The sequence below is a fragment of the Manis pentadactyla genome, chromosome 5 (genome assembly GCF_030020395.1).
Source record: "Manis pentadactyla isolate mManPen7 chromosome 5, mManPen7.hap1, whole genome shotgun sequence".
NCBI lineage: Eukaryota > Metazoa > Chordata > Mammalia > Pholidota > Manidae > Manis > Manis pentadactyla.
In genome coordinates, this window is record NC_080023.1 from 3,116,420 (window position 1) to 3,136,770 (window position 20,351).

Consider the following 20,351-nt stretch of genomic DNA (forward strand, 5'->3'; position numbering starts at 1 on the left):
TCCTAATAAGCTGCATAATCTTAAGAAGTCGTTCAACCTTTGTAGAACTCATTTTTTCTTCAGAGAAACAGAAATACCTCATAAGGCGTTTAAAAACATCAAGTTTGTCTTTTTTAAAGCAACACTGAACCTTACGGCTGTTTAGAATATATACACTTAAAACACAACAGTGGTTGAAAGCTACTCACTATTTACGCATAAGCAAGTCATTAACCTCTCTAAGCCTCAGTTTCCTTATTTGTAAGTGGAGAATCTTTAAAAAACCCACTAAGAGGGCTGGCACAGAATCAAATGAGATGCTACAAGGATAGTGCTTAAGAGAAAGTCTAGCACACAGTAATCATAAAGTCAAAATGGTAGCTATTATCATTAAAATGACAAAATTTTAAAGATGGGCAAAATAAAGCAGGCAAATGCAAATAAAATAATGCATGTGTAGCAATATTAAAATCAGAAAAATACGATCAGTAACAAAGCTTACTCTGGTAACAGGAAGTACATAATTTTAATGAAGACAGGAAAATTGTGACTCAATATAAAAAACATGTTAAAAAACATAACGCAAAAACAATTAAGTCTCCAGGTAAAAATTAATGGAATTTACCAGTATCCAAACAGGGCTCCTATCAAACTTTGACAAACCAAGCAGACAAAAACATAAATGGCAAATTCAAACAAGGCTTAATGTTTGGGTTTATGTCAAGATTTAAACTCCACAGAACTTCTTTTGTTAAGCTCCATGAAACAGAAAACCAGTCAAACAATATACTACCAAAAGACAAACAAAAACCTGTATGTCAAAAGGCAAAAGTTATACATGCCATATTCACTTACATACAAAAAAGTAAATGTAAGATTCATGAAAGTTGAAACCACAAATTTCAAAATCCAGTTGACTTCAATATTCAAAACCCTCTCACAAATACTGTAACAAAGAAGTACTAAATCTGTAATTACAGTCCCCCCAATATTTAATACTAGAGGACAGGGATAGTCATAAAATTCCCAATATCTACTACAGTAACTAGCACACAGTATGTACTAAATAAATGTTTGCTAAGTGAAAAGATTCAGAAAAACAATAAAACTAAGAACATTATATATCAAAACTTTAGTAGGTGTCTGGCCAAAACTGTACTTAAAGTTAAGTTCATAGCTTTAACAACTAGTATTATTATGAAGGAAGAAAAAAAAAAATTTGGCTCAAGATTAGAAATGAACTGAGAAAGCACTAAAGAAAATAGGAAACAAGTTATTAATAATAAGAAAAGTCTGATGACTTAGAACTAAGAAACTGTTAAACAATAAAACTTGACAAATCTCAATGAACTGCATGCTTAAAATGGTTAAAATGGCAAATTTTATGTTTCTTATTTATTTAGCCACAATTTTTAAACAGTTTTTTTAAAGGTGGGGGGAGGGGAGGCAAGGATCTTGACAATAATGAGAGATTAAAAAAGAGCACAAAAACTACCTAAAGCACCAAGTCCAGCAGGAGTCCCAGCACATCAAGTCAGCATCTTTAAAATAAAAATGAAGTGAATAAAGATTTTTAAAAATTTTATTCCAGTGAATGATTAAAACTGATTCAGGCAGAAACATTAATCCTAGAACAATGACCATGGAAAAACTGAAAAAATTAGCAGAGAATTACCTCCTTTAAAAGTCCCAGGCTTAGAAGTTTAAAGAACATTTTTCTAAAGTTCTAAAGAACAGCATATTCCAGAGCACTAACAATGTGCAGACTTCATGGGGTTAAAGATTAAATTAAGCTCTAAAACCATAAAGATCTTATACTCATGAAAAGCACCTGGTTAACAACCAACATTTACTGAGCCCTCCTGAGATTATCACTCTCCTCACCTACCCCAAACTACCAACACATTCCCCAACTCCATGGCTTTAAGTAAATTTCTACCACTGCTTTACTTTGTGATATTCTGAAGTCAGTTAATTTTGTGTAACAGACTCCTGACATTCTCAGTGGAAGCATTAGGACTTCGAGAATACCTGCTACAGGTAAAACATTTAAGGAGTATGTAAAATTAAAGCAAATTCTGCCTCTATGCCCTGCACTTTCTGATATTACTGTATTAACCTTAGGAGATGGTCACTGTTCACGGCTGCAGAAATGAGTGTGGAGATGGGCAGCCATCAGCTCAGTGACTTCTAGATAAACCTGGCAACTTCACAATTTTCTTCATTCGAACTCATGCCTTTGTAAAATTGATATTAGAATGGTAATGATTTAACCAATTATATTTAAATAAAAAATAATGAAATCTGGAATAAGTAATTACATGGACTCCGTAACAGTCTCAAAACTGTGAGGTTTTAGTCCTCATGCTATCTACAAACTTTAGGTGATGTAACTTTGACATCAACACCTGCATGAAAAAATCTAATAAAACTCAAGCAACCACATTAAATCCTCAAAAACACTGCGTGAACATGTATGGGAATTTCCCTCTCTACCACAAAGAGGGTCAGAGAATCAGTATGTCAACATCCTAGGCAGCCTGATACCTGTCATGGTGCCCCCACCCCCTTAAACCAAAAGCACAGGTGCTGCCTGGCATCTCACTCCTCCTGAGCACCTGGTCTTTAACAAGCCTTTCTGTGCCTGCTTCCTTAACATAAGCTGGGCACAGCAGCACCTCCACTTCAGGTTACTGCAATGACAGGAAACCCCGAGGGATGGTGACAGCACCGCCTGACACACAAGTGCAACAGAAACACCTGCCAATGTTAACACATACTAATAAGTGGATTTGTGGCTGAGCTACTCAGCAACGGCTGCTTACACTGTAAATTAATGCTGAAAGAACTATACAAACTAAGTTCTGATCTCCTAGCATAGTCCCAGACAGCTGCAGGGTAACTTTCATTACTGTCCAACTCCCCTTAAACAAAGCCTGCCAAGAGCCAAAACCACTCTGTGTGACACTTCTTGCAACCATGCAAGGACCTGCCAAGCAACACACAAGATTAATGGGTGTTCTGACAATGTTACAATCCCAGTATCTAGCATGTACCCCACACATTTAAAAACCTCAATAAACTTTTGATCAATCCATCTGTATTCCTTAAACTATTTCAACTTGTAGCCTAAGCTCCTGACACCCCTTGGAGTCTTCCCCGGTCACTACACTTTCACACCCTGCCACTGACTAGATTCCACTTTCTCACTGACAACAACCCTGACTCACCTCTGAAACGTCCCAGGGCGCCCTCCCTGAGGATTGTTCGGAAGAGGCACTATCTTGCTCACTCCCCCTTCTGCTGGTGGAGAGTCAGTGCAGTCACCACCCCAGGGTCCAGCCAAAGGTTGCTCCTTGGGGCTCCTTGAGGGTGGGGCGGGGCGGGGGCCACTAGAGCAGGATGGACCAGCAGGCACAGCGGGGACGAACACCAGGCCTCCCTTCCCACAGGTGGATCACAAACCCAAAAGGTTGGGAAGCTATTATTCTCCATGGGTTTTCTTGATTTCACTCAGTTTTTCAATGCTTCAATTAGGGCAGAAGGCCTACTACCTACCCAAATAACTCTCTGATATCCAGAACTAATTGATGAATTAGTGTTACTTCTAATTTTAGTGTTTTTTTATTAATGCAGAATAATTAACATGTATAATTTTTAAAATGCTTGCATGTACTGTTTATTTAAAACTCCTCTTTCCCAAATTTAGCTAAGGCAGCTTAGAGGTAAGCATTAGTACTACAAAAAAAGCTACAGCTTCTGTCAGAGGGCCCCTAGGCCCCGACCTTGGCCTCTTCTCACTCTGTGCTCTCCCATACACAGACCATGTCTACTACCAACAGTACACAAACAACTCCCAGGCGTTGGTTTTGGGGCTCAAACATCTGTGGTGCAACTTCCTATTCCACAACCCCCGTCAGACATCTCCAAGCACTTCAAGCTCCATGTCCAAAACCAAACTCAGGCACCACAGCCTTGTGTGGCAGTAGCAATCAGAGCACCTGGGCATGGTCCACTGCAGAGTAACAGTGTGTGCAGACAGACGCCTCATGCAAGGAAGATCGTGTCCTGATATGACACCCATGTCCCATCCTGCACATCCCTTACCCAGAAATCAAGGGGGCAAACCTTTGTCACTGTCAAATGCCCACCCCATGCCTGACACTAGGCCTCTTACCAGTCTTCCTGTGCCAGCCTTTGCACCTTACATCCACAAAGCATCGAGAGTAATTCTTTTAGAACTTAAGACACAGCTATCATTCTTCTGCTCAAAATCCTCTCATGTTCCCATCTTAACATGGTAAAAAACAACACTGTGAGAGTGGCCAAAGGCCCTCCATACCTTTCCAGAATGGAGCCTGACATGTAGGCACTCTGCAGATGCTCATGGGACGGCAGGCACAGAAACAGGCAGGCCTCCACAAGGTGCTCCAAGAAGAGGGGGAGGAGGGCCCATGCCCACACCTTTTGGTCATAAACACATAGATACAGGCAAGGGTTTCTCTGAAAACAGGTTCGGACCTATGCAAAATACACAAGCCCATAAGAGCAGGACAAATTTGGGAGGAGGGGAAGGGGAAAGAGCAAGAAGGAAGTTGGGGATAAAGGGAAGAAGGACAAGCGTGATGCTGGGCATGCCGCTGACCAAGGAGGATGAGGGCCGGCCAAGTCCTGAGACCTTGCAGGGGCCTAGCCTGTTTCTAGCCCCTCCTTTCTCAGAGGAAAGCGTTTCTAAAGTCAGACTTCTAGGAACAGTTTGACTCTCCGTTATCCAACCTCCCCCCGACCATCCTCCCATGCACCTTATACACATGCCCATCTCTACCTCCACGGCCGCCATCACCTCTCACCCAGATCGTAAGGAGAATTCTTTTTCCCTGTACCCACTATACCCTCCAAACCATGACCCTCACTCCAGCCAGAGAGGTCAGCTTCTCTGCTTCTCAAAGTCTTTCAATGGTCTCCCAACTCCTCTTAAACAAAAGACCAAACCTTTTCAGTCCCACACGGGCACCTTGCCAGCATTCTTCCTCGAGGGCCCCTTACTCCAGCCCAAATATCAGAGCTGGGTGTGGCACCTGGCTTCCTCTTTCCAGGCCTACTCACAGACCCAACCCACTGGCAGCTGTCAGACCCATCAGCAGCCTTTAAACCTCACCTAAATGTCAGAGGAGGACAGGAGAATCTCTCCAGGTGACACAGTGAACTCCTAGCAAGAATGGAGTAACACCCAAGTCCCCAGTCCAGCTAGCGCTGTGAAGCCACATCCTCAGACAATCTGGTTTCCGTTACGGGCTGGGAAGACCTTACTTAGGGAAAAAGGGTACAAAAAAGCTTGAAATGTTACTTTGGGCTAAACTTTTAGCTGAAATTCAGTATTGATGTACTGACTAAGACTTATAAAGATGTCAGTAAAAACGCTAGCACTACAGTTTCACACTACACATATCCCTCAAAACTCTTGAGACTTTTTTTTATGGTATTATTGATATACACTCTTATGAAGGTTTCACATGAAAAAACAATCTGGTTATTACATTCAACTATATAATTGAGTCACACCCATACCCTATTGCAGTCACTGTCCAACACTGTAATAAGATGCCAGAGTCACTATTTGCCTTCTCTGCGCTATACTGTATTCTCTGAGACCTCCCCACACCCTGTGTACTAAACATAACAGCCCTCAATCCCCTTCTAATGTCCTCCCCACCTACCCTCCCACACACCACCCCCTTTGGTAACCACTAGTACCTTTTTGCAGTCTGTGAGTCTCCTGCTGTTTTGTTCCTTCAGTTTTCCTTCATTGCTATACTCCACAAATGAGGGAAATCATTTGGCATGTGTCTTTTACTGCCTGGCTTTTTTCACTGACAATAATATCCTCCAGCTCCATCCATGTTGTTACAAAAGGTAAGATTTGATTCTTTCTTATGGCTGAATAATATTCCATTGTGTATATGTACCACCGCTTCTTTATCCATTCATCTACTGATGGACACTTAGGTTGCTTTCATTTCTTGGCTATTGTAAATAGTGCTGCGATAAACATAGGAGTGCATACGACTTTTTGAATCTGAGAACTTGCATTCTTTGGGTAAATTCCTAGGAGTGGAACTTCTGGGTCAAATGGTATTTCTATTTTTAGTTTTCTGAGGAACCTCCATATTGCTTTCCATAATGGTTTAACTAACTTACATTACGACCAGCACTATAGGAGGGTTCCCCTTTCTCCACATCCTTGCCAGCATTTGTTGTTCTCACTTTTGGATGCTGGCCATCCTAATCCTAACTGGTGAGAGGAGTTATCTCATTGGGGTTTTCATTTGCATTTCCCTGATAATTAGTGATGTATAGCATCTTTTCATATGCCTGTTGGCCATCTGAATTTCTTCTTTGGAGAATTCTCTCTTCATAACCTCTGCCCATTTTTTAAAAGGGTTATTTGCTTTTCAGGTGTTGAGGCATGCGAGTTTTTCATGTATTTTGGATGTTAACCTCTTGTCGGATGTGTCGTTTACAAATATATTCTCCCATACGATAGGATACCTTTTTGTTCTGTTGATGGTGCCCTTTGTAGTACAGAATCTTTTCAGTTTGATGTAGTCCCATGTGCTCATTTTTGCTTTTGTTTCCCTTGCCTGAGGAGATGTGTTCAGGAAAAAGTTGCTCATGCTTATATTCCGGAAATTTTTACCTATGTTGTCTTCTGAGGGTTTTATGGTTTCATGACTTACATTAAGGTCTTTGATCCATTTCCAGTTTACCTTTGTGTATGGGGTTAGACAAGAATCCAGTTTCATTATCGTGCCTGTAGCTGTCCAGTTTTGCCAACACCAGTTGTTGAAGAGGCTGTCATTTCCTCATTGTATATACAAAGCTCATTTATCATATATTAATTGACCATATATGGTTCAGTTTATATCTGGGCCCTCTAGTCTGTTCCATTGGTCTCTGGGTCTGTTCTTGTGCCAGTACAAAACTGTCTTCATTACTGTGCCTCTGTAGTACAGCTTGAAGTTGGGGAGCATAATCCCTCCAACTTTATTCTTCCTCCTCAGGACTGCTTTGGCTATTCGGGGTCTTTTATCACTCCATATGAATTTTAGAACAATTTGCTCTAGTTCGTTGAAGAATGCTATTGGTATTTTGATAGGAATTGCACTGAATCTGTAGATTGCTTTAGGCAGGACGGCCATTTTGACAATATTAATTCTTCCTATCCATAAGCATGGGATTTGTTTCCATTTACTGGTATCTTCTTTAATTTCTCTCATGAGTGTCTTGTCGTCGTCAGAGTACAGGTCTTTCACTACCTTGGTTAGGTTTATTCCTAGGTATTTTATTCTTTTTGATGCAATTGTGCATGGAATTGTTTTCCTGATAACTCTTCCTGTTAGTTCATCGTTAGTGTATAGGAATGCAAAAGACTTCTGTGTTTTAATTTTGTATCCTGCAACTTTGCTGAATTCAGGTATTAGATCTACAAGTTTTGGAGTGGATTCTTTAGGGTTATTTATGTACAGTATCATGTCATCTGCAAACAGTGACAATTTAAATTCTTCTTTACCTATCCGGAAGCCGTTTATTTCCTTGTGTTGTCTGATTGCCATGGCCAGGACCTCCAGTACTATGTTGAATAAAATTGGGGAGAGTGGGCATCCTTGTCTTGTTCCCGATCTTAAAGGAAAATCTTTGAGCTTCTCACTGTGAAGTATGATGTTGACTGTGGGTTTGTCATATATGGCCTTTATTATGTTGAGGGACTTGCCCTCTATACCCATTTTGTTGAGAGAGTTTTTATCCTGAATGCATGTTGAATTTTGTCAAATGCTTTTTCAGCATCTATGTAGATGATCATGTGGTTTTCGTCCTTCTTTTTGTTGGTGTGGTGGATGATGTTGATGAATTTTCAAATGTTGTACTGTTCTTGCATCCCTGGAGTAAATCCTACTTGATCATGATGGATGATCTTTTTGATGTATTTTTGAATTCAGTTTACTAATATTTTGTTGAGTATTTTTGCATCTGTGTTCATCAGGGATATTGGTCTACAATTTTCTTTTTTTGTGGTGTCTTTGCCTGGTTTTGGTATTAGAGTGACGGTGGCCTCATAGAATGAATTTGGAAGTATTCCCTCTTCTACTTTTTGGAAAACTTTAAGGAGGATGGGTATTAGGTCTTCTCTAAAATGTTTGATAAAATTCAGTGGTGAATGAACAGACACTTCTCCAAAGAAGAAATTCAGATGGCCAACATACACATGAAAAGATGCTCCACATCACTAATCATCAGGGAAATGCAAATTAAAACCACAATGAGGTATCACCTCACACCAGTTACGATGGCCAACATCAAAAAGACAAACAACAACAAATGCTGGCAAGGATGTGGAGAAAGGGGAACCCTCCTACACTGCTGGTGTGAATGTAAACTAGTTCAACCATTGTGGAAAGCAGTATGGAGGTTCCTCAAAAAACTCAAAACAGAAATACCATTTGACCCAGGAATTCCACTTCTAGGAATTTACCCTAAGAATGCAGCAACCCAGTTTGAAAAAGACATATGCACCCCTGTGTTTATCGCAGCACTATTTACAATAGCCAAGATATGGAAGCAACCTAAGTGTCCATCAGTAGATGAATGGATAAAGATGTGGTACATATATGCAATGGAATATTACTCAGCCATAAGAAGAAAACAAATCCTACCATTTGCAACAACATGGATGGAGCTAGAGGGTATTGTGCTCAGTGAAATAAGCCAGGCAGAGAAAGACAAGTACCAAATGATTTCACTCATCTGTGGAGTACAACAACAAAAAACTGAAGGAACAAAACAGCAGCAGACTCACAGAACCCAAGAATGGACTAATATTTACCAAATGGAAAGGGACTGGGGAGGATGGGTGGGAAGGGAGGGATAAGGGGGAAAATGGGGCATTACAATTGGCACACATAATGTAGGGGCTTGGGGACATGGGGAAGGCAGTATATACAGAGAAGACAAGTAATGATTCTATCGCATCTTACTATGCTGATGAACAGTGACTGTAATGGGGTATGTGGGGGGGACTTGATAATAGGGGGGGTCTAGTAACCATAATGTTGTTCAAGTAATTATACATTAACGATAGCAAAATAAAAAATAAAAGGCAAGAAGAAAAAAAAACAATTAAAAAAAAAATTCAGTGTTGAAGCCATCTGGTCCAGGGGTTATATTCTTAGGCAGTTTTTGATTACCAGTTCAATTTCATTGCTGGTAATTGATCTATTCAGATTTTTTGTTTCTTTCTGGGTTAGCCGTAGAAGGTTGTATTTTTCTAGAAAGTTTTTCATTTCTTCTAGGTTATCCAGTTTGTTAGCATACAAATTTTCATAGTATTCTCTAATAATTATTTGTATTTCTGTGGTGTCCACAGTGATTTTTCCTTTCTCATTTCTGATTCTGTTTGTGTGTGCAGACTCTGTTTTTCTCTTGGTAAGTCTGGCTAGGGGTTTATCTATTTTGTTTATTTTCTCAAAGAACCAGCTCCTCCTTTCACTGATTCTTTCTATTGTTTTTTTCTTCTTGATTTTATTTATTTATGCTCTAATCTTTATTATGTCCCTCCTTCAACTGACTTTGGGCCTCGATTGTTCTTTTTTTTCTAGTTTCATTAATTGTGAGTTTATACTGTTCACATGGGAATGTTCTTTCCTGTGGTAGGCCTGTACGACAATATAGTTCCCCCTTAACACAGCCTTCACTGCTTCCCACAGATTTTGCAGTGTTGAATTACTGTTGTCATTTCTCTCCACATATTGCTTGATCTCTGTTTTTATTTGGTCATTGATCCACTGGTTATTTAGGAGCATGTTGTGAAGCCTCCATGTGTTTGTGGGATTTTTCATTTTCTTTGTATAATTTATTTCTAGTTTCATACCTTTGTGATCTGAGAAGCTGGTTGATACAATTTCAATCTTTTTGAATTTCTGAGGCTTTCTGTGGCCTAGAATATGATCTATTCTTGAAAATGTTCCATGTGCACTTGAGAAGAATGTGTATTCTGTTGCTTTTGGGTGTAGAGTTCTGTAGATGTCTGTTAGGTCCATCTGTTCTAATGTGTTGTTCAGTGCCTCTGTCTCCTTACTTATTTTCTGTGTGGTTGATCTGTCCTTCAGAGTGAGTGGAGTATTGAAGTCTCCTAGAATGAATGCATTGCATTCTATTTCCCGTTTTAATTCTGTTAGTATTTGTTTCACATATGTAGGTGATCCTGCGTTGGGTGCATAAATATTTATAATGGGTGTATCTTCTTCTTGGATAGACTCCTTTATCATTATGTAATGTCCTTCTTTATCTCTTATGACTTTCTTTGTTTTGAAGTCTATTTTTTCTGATACAAATACTGTAACTCCTGCTTGTTTCTCCCTATTAGTTGCATGATAGATCTTTTTCCTTCCCTTCACCTTAAGTCTTTGTATTTCTTTGGGTTTGAAGTGAGTCTCTTGTAGGCAGCATATAAATGGGTCTTCTTTTTTTATCCATTCAGTGACTATGTCTTTTGACTGGTGCATTCAGACCATTTACATTTAGGGTGATTATCGATATGTACTTATTGGCATTGTAGGCTTTAGATTGGTGGTTACCAAAGGATCAAGGTTAACTTCCTTACTATCTCAGAGTCTAACTTGATTCAGTATGCTATTACAAACACAATCTAAAGGTTCTTTTATTTATTTTTTCTCCTTTATCTTCCTCCTTGATTCTTTATATATTAGGTATCATATTCTGTACTCTTTGTCTATCCCTTGACTGACTTTGGGGGTAGTTGATTTCATTTTGCATTTACTTAGTAATGAATTGTTCTACTTTCTTCACTGTGGTTTTATTACCCCTGGTGACAGCTGTTTAGCCTTAGGGACACTTTCTTCTACAGCAGTCCCTCCAAAATACACTGTAGAGCCAGTTTGTGGGAGGTAAATTCTCTTAAATTTTGCTTATCTGGAAATTGTTTAATCCCTCTAAATTTAAATGATAATCTTGCCAGATAGAGTATTCTGGTTCGAGGCCCTTCTGCTTCATTGTATTAAATGTATCATGCCACACCCTTCTAGCCTGTTAAGTTTCTGCTGAGAAGTCTGATGATGATAGCCTGATGGGTTTTCCTTTGTATGTGATATTTTTTCTCTCTCTGGCTGCTTTTAATAGTCTATCCTTTTCCTTGATCTTTGCCATTTTAACTAGTATATGTCTTGGTGTTGTCTTCCTTTAGTTCCTTGTGTTGGGAGACCTGTGCACCTCCATGGCCTGAGAGACTAATCTCCTTGCCCAGATTGGGGAGGTTTTCAGCAGTTACCTCCTCAAAGACATTTTCTATCCCTTTTCCTCTCTCTTCTTTTTCTGGTACCCCTATAATACGAATATTGTTCCGTTTGGATTGGTCACACAGTTCTCTCAATATTCTTTCATTTTTAGAGATCTTTTTTCTGTCTGTGCCTCAGCTTCTTTGTATTCCTTTTCTCTAATTTCTATTTAATTTATCATCTCCTCCACCATACCTAATCTGCTTTTAAAACCCTCCACTGTATTCCTTAATGATTGGATCTCCAACTGGAATTCATTCCTGAGTTCTTGAATATTTTTATGTACCTCCATGAGCATGTTTATGATTTTTCTTTTGAAATCTCTTTCAGGAAGATTGATGAGATCAGTTTCATTTGACTTTTTTTCTGGTGTTTGCACAATTTTGGTTTCAACCAAGTTCCTTTGAGGTTTCATATTTGTATGTGGTGCCCTCAAGTGCCCAGAAGCTCTACTCTCTGGAGCTGCTCAGCCCCTGGAGTGTTGTCCGGGATTGCAGGGGAGCGATATTGGTGCCCTGCTCCGTGAGGTCTGTTCTCTTCTCCAGGTGTATGCAGTCGGCGCACCCTTCTTTCCTGTTGCTCATTCAGGATTGATTGTACTGATTATATTTTCGTATTATATGTTTTAGGAGGAGGCCTCTGTCTCAAGTCTCACACTGCCATCTTTAATCCTCTCCCTCAGGACATTTTTAAATAAAATTAGGTTTTCTACCTCCGTAGTCACTTACTTCTTAACTTGCATTACAGAATGAATTTTTTACACACGGCCAAACAAAAGTGTGCTGTTCTAACAAGCGTGCACCTCCAAGCTTGCCTGCAAGGTGGCCCTCACCAGGGAAGGTGCCCTCAAAGAACCCTTGCCTTGAACCCAGGCTCTGCACTTTCCATACCTCAGAATGGATGATTAACCTGTGGGGGACCGGCAGCCCACCACAGCACAGGTAGAGACCCACAGTGAGGCCTAGCATAGAACACAATCTTGTCCGTGTTGGAGAAAGGTGAACCAATACACAAAGTGAAACCAAGCAATAGTCATTAGAGGCTGGCTGCCAGGAGGGAGACTTGGGGCTGTGGTGGGCAGAGTCACCAAGTAGCAAACCCTAGGGGTGGGCAGGCCAGCTGGAAGTGAGGCTCAGGGAGGCAGCACACACACAGGCAGAGCCACAGGGAGGCAGGTGCAGAGCTACCTGTACTCAGCAGTGCTGAGCTAAGCAGAGCAGGCTTCTGCTTCTGGCAATCTGAAGTAGCCTGAATAGAACAAAGAGCAGGAGGCGGCTGGCAGTGGCAGGAAGGAGAGGAAGAGGCACTGGTGCGGCAGCACTTTGAGCTCAACTTTCATGGAGGGAACATGACCAACTGCAATCTGCCTGAGAGCCTGAGAGGGAGGCTCTCAGCGAAGCCCTGCACTCACAGGGTGGTCCACTCAGCCTCCTCTCAACTGCACACAGCCTGACATCTAGATGTGGAAGGTGTACCAGCTGTGCCACCACAGGACTTCAGCAATGAAGTGGAGAAAGAAGTTCAATGATTCCAGCAAAAGTGAGGGCTGGAGGGCCCTCTACTGCTGTATCACTCACCAAAGGGTAATGGTGCTATGACCCCTGCAGAGAGGAGTAGTGGATGAGGTGACAATTCATGGAATACACAGGAAAAGCTTAAAGTATATGGAGAAAAATACATGGAGACCTGATTTATTCTGATTATCTTCTGAGTATGTCATCAGTGCTCTTTTAAGAGACGTTCAGAGCTGCTGCTTCAGCTCAGAATGGCTCTCTGAAAACTTCAAGAAACCCGAGTGACTAATCCACCAGGGCTCATAGAACGCACCACATTCTAACAAACAGAAGATCTGAACATACTGAATTAAACCTTGCAGGGAAAAACCAAACTGACGGAATTTGCCCGAGGAAGCACAGATTCAAATTGGCCCTCACACTGAGCAGATGGCAAGCAGAGACTCCAACGACTCATTACTGCCTTACTGTCAGAACCTCTAATCTTCAGGACTGCTGGCTCTTTGGTGAGGGACAGTCACAATTTCAGAAGATACTCAAAAGCCAAGATTAGAAGTCATGGCTTTAACAGAGAAGACAAGTAGTGACTCTGTGGCATCTTACTATGCTGATGGGTAGTGACTGCACGGGGGTGTGGAGGGACTTGATAATATGGGTGACTGTAGTAACCACAATGTTTTTCATGTGAAACCTTTATAAGATTGTATATCAATGATGCCTTAATAAATAAATAAATGAATGAATAATAAAAAAGAAGTCATGGCTTTAAGTTTCTACTATTTAAATATTAGGTGTGAAAACATCTAGGTGTCTGAATCATCCAGGATCGGACCCTAAGAGTATGGCTCCATTATCAAGAGCATCTGCATGAGATGAAATCAGTTATGCTCACCATGATGGTCAGTCCTAAAATTTTACTGAATTTATTAATCCCAGGACTATCCAGAAATTTCTTTGTAACCAGAGTCTACATAATATTTAGGTCCAAAAGATTATGAAAGCATGTTTTATTTAGATGGAATTAGCTAAAAGAAAAACTGGGACTCACAAGAGCTTGGCACCCGCTGCCCTGCTGTCTAGAACACCCTGTCTCCATTCCTTTGCTCCCTCACTGCCTTGGGGTCTCCGCTAGTGTTACCTTCCCAGAATAGCCTTCTCTGAGTTCCTTACCTAACACTGGAGGCACACTCTACTACATTAATGCCTCTTCTCACAGTTAAAAAAAAAAAAGGGTGGAGGATTTTCTCAAGATGGTAACGTGAGTAGGATGACAGAAATCTCCTCCCAAAACCACATATATTTTGAAAATACAGGGAATACAATAACTATCCCTAAAAGGGTGACCGGTAGATACAGTACACGAGCCAGGCTACATCTGCAAGAGCCCAACATCTCACAGAAAAGGGTAGGATACAAAGCCGTGACCCGAGCACTCCCCCCACCCCAGCTCACCGGCGGGAGGAAAAGAATCAGTGTGGGGAGGGAGTGGAAGCCCAGGACTGCTATAAAGCCAGCCCTGGTGGTTTACCACGGGAGCACAGACACACACTGCATGGTGCACTGGATATCGGAGGAGTGGAAAAGCAAGGTCTGAGATGGAGCGTGCAAACAGGTTCACACATCCAGCTGCCCTGGAACATAACAAAAATGGACGCTTAAAGCATCTTACAGGGACAAGGGTTTAATAGGTGGACAAAATCGTCCTGGCACACTCAGCCCAGCAGGCTGGGAACTTTAAAGAACTTCAGGCACCCTAAACCCTGGGTGGCAACGCAGCTCCAAATCCCCTTGCGGTGACAAGCAGCCTGCCATTCCTTCCCCCCCTTCCCAATTACACACTGTAAGCAAACTGGCTGACCCACCATTGCTGTGGAACATCCAGGGAGCAGACCCACCTACAGCAACCACACAGCTTAGCACAGAGGCTTCCCCGTGCACGCAGCTAACAGGCCCAGACCCAGAAGCTGCTCCCTGCGTGTGTTTCACCGGCACAGACAGCAAACACAGGCTCAGAGTCTGGAAAGCACAAAGGGGCTCTGTTCTCATAGCAGAACATGCACTACTGGCCTGCGACCACTGCCAGTGACCTAGGCCATCCCGAGGGCCACCACACCCACAGAAGATCAGGGGATTAATCCTGAGGCTGCTCTCTGCACGCAGTCCACTGGCACAGACACCAGAGACAGGCACAGAGACCGGAAGACACAAGGGGTTTTGCTCTTGTGGCAGAAAATGTGCTGCTGGCCTGAGACCCCGTCATTGCCCTAGGCCACCTAGAAGGCCGCCCCACCCACAGCAGCTTAGGGGATTCACCCAAAGGCTGCTCCCTGTGTGCGGTTAAACAGCACAGACAGCAGAGACAGGAAAGGCAACCAGCAAGCAGGAAGGGGCTTTGTTCTCCCAGCTGACACATCACCACTTCCGGCAACCACTCCCATTGCCATGAAAAGGCACAGAACTTGGTTCACTCCAAAATCTCTCAAACACCAAAGAGAGGGCTTGGTGACACTGAAATCACCAATCTTCCTGAAAAAGAATTAAAAGTAAAAGTCATAAGAATGCTGATGGACCTACAGAGAAATATTCAAGAGCTAAGGGATGAATTCAGGAGGGAGATAACAGAAATGAAACAAACAATGGAAGGATTTAAGAGCACAATGGATGAGGTGGAAGAGACAGTTAATGGAATAGAAATTAGAGAACAGGAATACAGAGAAGCTGAGGCAGAGAGCAATAAAAGAATCTCCACAAATGAAAGAATATTAAAAGAACTGTGTGACCATTCCAAACAGAACAATATTCACATTACAGGGGTACCAGAAGAAGAAGAAGAGATAAAAAGGGACAGAAAATGTCTGTGAAGTGATAATTGCTGAAAATTTCCTGAATCTGGGGAAGGAAATAGTCTCTAAGACCATGGAAGTCTACAGCTCTCCCAACACAAGGGACCCAAGGAGGACAACTCCAAAACATATAATAATTAAAATGGCAAAAATCAAAGACAGGGACAGAGAATTAAAAGCAACCAGAGAGAGAAAAAAGATCACCTACAAAGGAAAACCATCAGGCTTTCACCAGACTACTCAACAGAAACCTTACAGGCCAGAAGGAAATGGCATGATATATTCAATGCAATGAAACAGCAGTGCCTTGAACCAAGAATACTGTATCCAACACAACTATCATTAAAATTTGAAGGAGGGATTAAACAATTACCAGATAAGCAAAAGTTGAGGGAATTTACCTCCCACAAACATCTCTACAATGTATCTTAAAGGGACTGCTCTAGATGGAAGTATGCCTAAGGCTAAATAGCTGTCACCACAGAAAATAAAACCAAAGCAAAGAAAGTACACCAACCAAATACTAATTAAAGGGAAAATTGAATCAGCTATCCATAAAATCAATCAAGGGAAACAAAAAGAGTACACAATAGAACACCTAAAATATAAAGAATGGAGGAGGAAGAAAAGCAAGGGAGAGAAATAAGGAATCATCAGATGTGTTTATAATAGCATAATAAGTGAGTTAAGTTAGATGGTTAGACAGTAAAGAAGCTACCCTTGAACCTTTGGTAACCACGAATCCAAAGCCTGCAATGGCAATAAGTACATATCTATCGTTAATCACCCTAAATATAAATGGACTGAATGCACCATTCAAAAGACACATAGTAATAGAGTGGATAAAAAAGCAAGACCCATCTATATGAGACTCACTTCAAACCAAAGACATATGCAGACTAAAAGTGAAGGGACGGAAAAAGATATTTCATGCAAACAACAGGGAGAAAAAAGCAGGAGTTGCAGTACTTGTATCACACAAAACAGACTTCAGAACAAAGAAATTCACAAGAGACAAAGAAGGACATTACATAGTGATAAAGGGTCAGTCGAACAAAAGGATATAACTGTTATAAATACCTATACGCCCAACACAGATTCACCTAAATATGTGAAACAAAAAAAGAATTAAAGGGGGAAATAGAATGCAATGCATTCATTTTAGGAGACTTCAACACACCACTTGCTCCAAAGGAGGTATCAACCAGACAGAAAACAAGTAAGAACACAGAGGCACTGAACAATACATTAGAATAGATGGACCTAACAGACTCTATAGAACTCTACACCCAAAAGCAACAGGATACAGATTCTTCTCAAGTGCACATTGAACATTTTCCAGAATAGACCACATACTAGGCCAAAAAAAGAGCCTCAGTAAATTCAGAGACTGAAATTGTACCAACCAACTTCTCAGATCACAAAGATATAAAACTAGAAATAAATTGTACAAAGAAAACAAGGGTCTCACAAATACATGGAGTCTTAACAACATGCTCCAAAATAACCAATAGATCAATGACCAAATTAAAACAGAGATCATGCAATACTTAGAGACAAATGAAAACAACAGCACAAAGCCCAAACTTCTGTGGGACACACCGAGGCAGTGATAAGAGGAAAGTATATAGCAATCCAGGCATATTTAAAGAAGGAAGAATCCCAAATGAATAGTCTATATTCAGGACTACTGAAACTGGAAAAAGAAGAACAAATGAGGCCCCAAGTCAGCAGAACGAGGGACGTAATAAAGATCAGAGAAGAAATAAATAAAATTGAGAAGAACAAAATAGAAAAAAAATCAATAAAACCAAGGTGGTTCTTTGAGAAAATAAAAGAAGTAAGATAAACCTCTAGCCAGACTTATTAAGAAAATAATATAATCTACACACATAAGCAGAATCAGAAAAGAGAAAGGAAAAATCACGAGGGACACCACAGAAACAGAAAATCTAAACAGACCAATTACCAGCAATGAAATTGAATCGGTAATCAAAAAACTACGCAAGAACAAATTCCCCGAACCAGATGGATTCACCGCTGAATTTTATCAGACATTTAGGGAAAACATAATACCCATTCTCCTTCAAGTTTTCCAACAAGTAGAAGAAGAGGGAATACTTCCAAACTCATTCTATGAAGCCAGCATCACTCTATTAACAAAACCAGGCAAAGACACCACAGAAAAAGAAAACTACAGACCAATATCCCTGATAAACATAGATGCAAAAATACTGAACAAAATATTAGCAAACTGAATTAAAAACTACATCAAGAGGATCATATACCATGATCAAGTGGGATTCATGCCAGGGATGCAAGGATGGTACAACATTCGAAAATCCATCAACATCATCCACCACATCAACAAAAAGAAGGACAAAAATCGCATGATCATCTCCATAGATGCAGAAAAAGCATTTGACAAAATTCAACATGCATTCATGATAAAAACTCACAACAAAATGGGTACAGAGGGCAAGTACCTCAACACAATAAAGGCCATATATGACAAACCCACAGCCAACATTATACTTCACAGAGAGAAGCTCAAAGATTTTCCTTTAAGATCGGGAACAAAACAAGGATACCCACTCGCCCCACTTTTATTCAACACAGTACTGGAGGTCCTAGCCACAGTAATCAGACAACACAAAGAAATAAAAGGCATCCAGACTGGTAAGGAAGAAGTCAAACTGTCACTGTTTGCAGAGGACATGATATTGTACATAAAAAACCCTAAAGAATCCACTCCAAAACTACTAGAACTAATATCTGAATTCAGCAAAGTTGCAGGATACAAAATTAATACACAGAAATCTTTTGCATTCCTATATACTAACGATGAACTAACAGGAAGAGTTATCAGGAAAACAAATCCATTCACATAATTGCATGAAAAAGAATAAAATACCTAGGAATAGACCTAACCAAGGAAGTGAAAGAGCTATACCCTGAAAACCACAAGACACTCCTAAGAGAATTTAAAGAAGACACTAATAAAATGGAAATTCATCCCATGTTCTTGGGTAGGAAGAATTAATATTGTCAGAATGGCCATCCTGCCTAAAGCAATCTACAGATTCAATGTAATCCCTATCAAAAGACCGACAGCATTCTTCAACAAACTGGAACAAATAGTTCTAAAATTCATATGGAACCACAAAAGACCCCAAATAGCCAAAGCAATCCTGAGGAGGAAGAATAAAACAGGGGGGATCTCGCTTTCCAACTTCAAGCTCTACTACAAAGCCACAGAAATCAACACAATTTAATGGTACTGGCACAAGAACAGACCCAGAGACCAGTGAAACAGAATACAGAGTCCAGCTATTAACCCAAGCATATATGGTCAATTAATATACGACAAAGGAGCCATGGACATACGAAGGGAAAATGACAGCATCTTCAACAGCTGGTGTTGGCAAAACTGGACAGCTATATGTAAGAGAATGAAACTGGATTATTGTCTAACTCCATACACAAAAGTAAACTCGAAATGGATCAAAGACCTGAATGTAAGTCATGAAACCATAAACTCTTAGAAGAAAACATAGGCAAACCTCTCTTGAATATAAATATGAACAGCTTCTTCATGAACATATCTCCACGGGCAAGGGAAACAAAAGCAAAAATGAACAAATGCGACTATATCAAGCTGAAAAGCTTCTGTACAGCAAAGGACACCATCAACAGAACGAAAAGACATCCTACAGTATGGGAGAATATATTCATAAATGACATATCAGATAAGGGGTTAACATCCAAAATATACAAAGACTTAACACACCTCAACAAACAAAAAGCAAATGATCCAATTAAAAAATGGACAGAGGAGCTGCAAAGACAGTTCTCCAAAGAAGAAATTCAGATGTCCAACAGGCACATGAAAAGATGCTCCACATTGCTAATCATTATAGAAGTGCAAATTAAAACCACAGTGAGATTATCACCTCACACCAGTTAGGATGGCCAACATCCAAAAGACAAACAACAACAAATGTTGGTGAGGTTGTGGAGAAAGGGGAACCCTCCTACACTGCTGGTGGGAATGTAAATTAGTTCAACCATTATGGAAAACAGTATGGAGGTACCTCATAAAGTTCAAAATAGAAATACCATTTGACCCAGGAATTCCACTCCTAGGAATTTACCCTAAGAATGCAGCAGCCCTGTTTGAAAAAGGCATATGCACCCCTGTTTATTGCAGCACTATTTATAGTAGCCAAGAAATGGAGGCAACCTAAGTGTCCGTAAGTAGATGAATGGATAAAGAAGATGTGGTACATATACACAGAGGAATATTATTCATCCATAAGAAGAAAACAAATCCTACCATTTGCAACAACATGGATGGAGCTGGAGGGTATTATGCTCAGTGAAATAAGCCAGGCGGAGAAAAACATGTATCAAATGATTTCACTCATCTGTGGAGTATAACAACAAAGAAAAATTGGAAGGAACAAAACAGCAGCAGATTCACAGAACCCAAGAATGGACTAATAGTTACCAACAGGAAAGGGACTGGAGAGGGTGGGTGGGAAGGGAGGGAACAAGGCAAAAGGGGGCATTACAATTAGCACACATAATGTAGTGGGGGGCATGGGGAAGGCAGTATAGCACAGAAAAGACTAGTGATTCAATAGCATGTCACTATGCTGATGGAC

General features: G+C 40.6%; 1 protein-coding gene across 12 annotated transcripts in view; it reads right to left on the reverse strand.

Moving 5' to 3' along the window:
- FAM193A (family with sequence similarity 193 member A) overlaps positions 1-20,351 on the reverse strand; it is a 207,447-nt gene that overhangs the window by 150,460 nt on the left and 36,636 nt on the right. Inside the window, exon 2 of one of the 12 annotated variants that reach the window (XM_057502035.1) lies at positions 1,475-1,520. The exons of the other annotated variants lie outside the window; for them this stretch is intronic. The gene's annotated coding sequence lies outside the window, so the exon portion shown is untranslated. The remainder of the gene's footprint in view (positions 1-1,474; positions 1,521-20,351) is intronic. 12 annotated transcript variants of the gene reach the window in all.